This window comes from Pseudocercospora fijiensis (genome assembly GCF_000340215.1).
Source record: "Pseudocercospora fijiensis CIRAD86 unplaced genomic scaffold MYCFIscaffold_3, whole genome shotgun sequence".
Classification (NCBI taxonomy): domain Eukaryota; kingdom Fungi; phylum Ascomycota; class Dothideomycetes; order Mycosphaerellales; family Mycosphaerellaceae; genus Pseudocercospora; species Pseudocercospora fijiensis.
Genome location: NW_006921534.1, coordinates 4,516,609 through 4,520,889, shown reverse-complemented (window position 1 = coordinate 4,520,889; position 4,281 = coordinate 4,516,609).

Sequence of the window (4,281 nt, the reverse complement as noted above, 5' to 3'; positions counted from 1 at the left end):
CGAATTAGAATCGGAACAATATCGTATTAAGGAAGTCGCTACCCGTAAGAGCGTAAGCGAATTCGTTATTAACGTTATACGCCTAGCGTAGTAGAGCGGTATAGAATCGCTCGTAGGACAAATTAACTACGCGTTCCGAAAGATTACGCTAGAACTACGTAGCGATCTTAATACCCCTACGCTACTATAGACGTATTAGATACTTATATAACTTATCGATATAATATAAGCCTATTATACGATATAGGTAGAGTTATATCCTCTAGGTAGTACTACTACTAGCTACTATAATAGTAAGTCTAACTTCCGGCGTAGCGATTTAGTATAGGGTAGGTTCGTAGATCCTAGATTCGCGTCTAGGTCTCGTTTTAATACTAGACGCTCGTCCTTCCTTAGAAATAATAACCCCTATAATCGGTAGTAGCCTAACCTATACTAATAGCGTCGTTAGCCTAGATCTTAAGTCTATAGCCGCTAGAGACCCTAAGGAGTAAACGTAAGCGTAAACGAGAAGATAGCTAATGCCTATAGTCTCCTATAGTATCCGAATCCTTAGAAATAGTAGACGAGTTTCGGAAATATAAGAGGTTAAGGAATTCCTATAAATTCTTTAGCTACCGGTAAACCTACCTTCTTCTACGGTTCGGTAGACCTAGGGTAGGAAGCCGAATATTATAAAACCGAGTACGGCGACGTTAGCTAAATCGACGGTAGAGAGGAGACTAGGGATTAGTTTAAAGCTAGCGGAGATATTACCGAAGTCGATATAAAGGAAGAGTAAATTTTTCCTCCTACTAATCTATAGTCGACCCTAGTATACTACGCCTAGCTATAGGTTCGTAGACCTAAGATAACTACGTAGTCTTCCTATAACAAGACGCGGCTAGAGGGTTGTTAAACGCGTTATAATATATATAGAGAGGTTTTCCGATTAGCTAACGAATTCTTTAATACCTACCTCGATTATATGTATCCTAAAGATACTACTAGTAAGCGTACGAACGTTCTTTACGAACTAGCTTTAGGAAACCCCTCTAGCTAGAAGTAAAACTAGTTACTACTAGCTAGCCTAAGACCCTAAGTCTACCGGAAATCCTAGAATCCTTAACGATATTAGGAAGCTTCGAACGCCTAAAGTCGCTAGGTTGCTTACTACCGGATAAGTATATAATTCTAAGCCTAATAGTAGCGACTATAATAGAATAGCCTAGCTAAGTACCGATAGCCGTATAATTATCGCCCCTTCTATAGCCTAAAGCCTCGAGTCTATCGATAGTAACTTAGTCTAAAATGCCTAAGTTATTATCGATATTACGCGCGCCTACGGCAGACTATCCGTCTACGATAATAAACGCAGTTTTTTCTATAGAAGATTCTTCTACTAGAATCGCCTCGTAATAAACTATATATAACTCTATTCCTATATTAGATTTATTACTAGGTATCTTAGTAGACGTAGCGACTACTATCGGGAAGTCTCCGATTAATCTAGATATAACTACGATATAGTCTTAGGTCTATTATATTGCCTAAACGACTAAGCCTACGTTTAGGAAGCGCTCCTTCGATAGTATCGATAGCCTTAAGTTATAAGTCTATTATATACGAGAACGCTTATAGGAAACATTATAGATTATACCTTATATAGTAAAACTCCCTCCCGGAGATCTAGCTTACGCTTTTAGATATTACGATATCGTCGAAGCAAATTGCGCCCTCGCTCTAGAAGGAGAATTTAAGCGCGTCTATCTTAATACTAGTATAAAGGCATCTATAATAGACCGCGAGTAGCTTACTACTTAGCTTAGGTATAATAATATTTAGTATCTTAAACAACCTCTCGAATTCCGTAGTTTAGCTAGAAGTATATAGTGCGAGTAATAGATAAATTTGTCGATATACTTTCCTATCTTCGCTAGGCATTCCTAGTTACCCGCTCTAGCCCTTATTATATAGCTAGTAAGGGTAATGCCTAACTTACCCTATAATATAGTACTCCTCGGGATAGATATTATAACTCCCGTAGGATTTGTTATTTATATAGGGGCTAGATATATCGAAATAATAGGGAATAGCGGCGCGCTTATACTAATCGCCTACTTACTAAAATCTAATCGCTTCCTACGCGCTAGCGTTAAGTCTATAGATAGGCTAAGACTACTACCGCGTATAGCCGTTATAGCTAAAGTATAAATCGATAAAGCGGAGTCCCTACGAGACGTAAATAGGGACTTTCTCTTTGCGCTAGATCCGCTAGGTCTCTTAGGTACAGTAGTAGTATATACCTATATAGCTAGGCTAGATATACTAGCTGTATAAGTACGTAACCTTAGTTACGACGAAGACTTAATTATTTAACGATACCGAAGGACAGGCGAATTACGGGAGTTATAAATAGATAACGTTTACTAAATAGACGAGTTTAATACCGACCCGAGGTCTATAGAGCGTAAGATTAGCGGCTCGCCTCTTATAGAAGACCTACGGCTAATTAATAGACTCTACTATATCTTAAAACTATATAGAAATCTACCTACAAATCTCGATTAGACCGAAGCAAACCCGCAACCCTAGTAGATCCTTAAATCTTAACCTATACCTAGCGGACTTAGCGAAAGCGACGAGATAGACTTAATAGACCTAGATAGCCTAGCCGATCCTATAAAGATCTCGGTAGACATAGGGATAGCTACCGTAATAACCTCGGCGGGAGTAACGATCTACGTAGCAAATCTAGACGCTACTATAGCCTTACGTATTAAGTCTATAGTAGAAAAATTCCCTTAGCTATAGACGGATCGAGGCACTATAATTAAGCTTCCCGAGGACAAATAGCTAGAACTCCTACTAAAGTTAAGATAGGAAAATAAGAAATTTAGTAGTAAGGTCTACCGTATATCCGAAAAGGATAATACGGAGGTAAATAAGCAATTCGATAAGCTTTACGCTTAAGGCAAAATAGCGTATAGCGAAAAGCTATCGCCGCTAGCCTAGCTAGTCTTCGTAGTCTAGAGAACCTTATTTCGCGATAATAGTACTACGTATCGAAAGCCGCGCGTAGTTATCGATATTTAAGGCCTTAATAGTATATCTTAAAAAAACACCTACCTATTACTAATCTAGGACGATATTATCGTAAAATTACGCGGTTATAAGTATATTTCTATTATAGATATAAGGTCTATATTTTACTAGTTCGCCGTCGCTAAGAAAGATCGCTAGAAATTTACAGTTAATACTATACGAGGATAAGAATATCTAAAGGTCGCCGCTATAGGTTACTATAATAGCGTCTAATACATATAGAGACTACTTAATAATACTCTACGTAAATTCGGCGACGCGGTAAATAGGTACATTAACGATATAGTTCTAGGCTCGGTAGACCTAGAATCTTATTAGAAATTGCTCGATCGCGTATTTATAAAGATAGATAATATACGATTTAGCCTAAAGCTAGGAAAGGCGTTTTTAGGTTTCCCGTCTATATAAATACTAGGTAGAAAGGTAGATAGAAAAGGCTTCGCGACGTAAGCGGAACGACTCGTAGTATTACGGGAATTAGAGAAACCTACTAACGCCGAGTAGCTCGAGTACTACCTCGGATTAGTAGGCTACCTTAGGTCTACTATACCGTATTTCGGTAAGATTACCCTCCCGCTATAGTAAGCTAAAGTCGTAGCTATAAAGGACTACTAAGCTACCTAGACGAAAGTTAGAAAGCGACGCGCTTAGATATAGGGCGCGTAACTCTATTAGACTAGCGAAATAGACGCCGCTTAGGAAATTATATAGTTAATATAGTCGGAAGAGTACTAAGGGTTCCTCTAGCACTTCGACCCTAAGTCTACCCTCTATATAGACGTTAATATATCTAAGGAGTTCGGAATTAGGGTAATATACTACTAAGTTTACGGAAACCTAGATATCGAATATAAGGAGCCCGAACTAGTAACTCGTAAGAACGATACTATTTCGGATTTCGTAGATAGTACTACCTAGTTAAAACGATCTAAGCAATTTCCGCGTAATAGACTTAGGGTCTTAGGATTTACTAGCTATATACTTACGGGAGCCGAAGCCCGTTACTAGCCTACCGAACTCGAATTGTTCGGAGTAGTATAGGCAATTAAGAGGGCCTCTTATATAGTCGACTCGGCGTCGAAGACAATTATAGTTACCGACTATAGTATAGTTACCGCGATAGCTAAGAAGACGTAAATCGCGGCGATAGTATCTACTACCGGCCTTAACCGCCGAATTATTTAAGCTACGGTATAT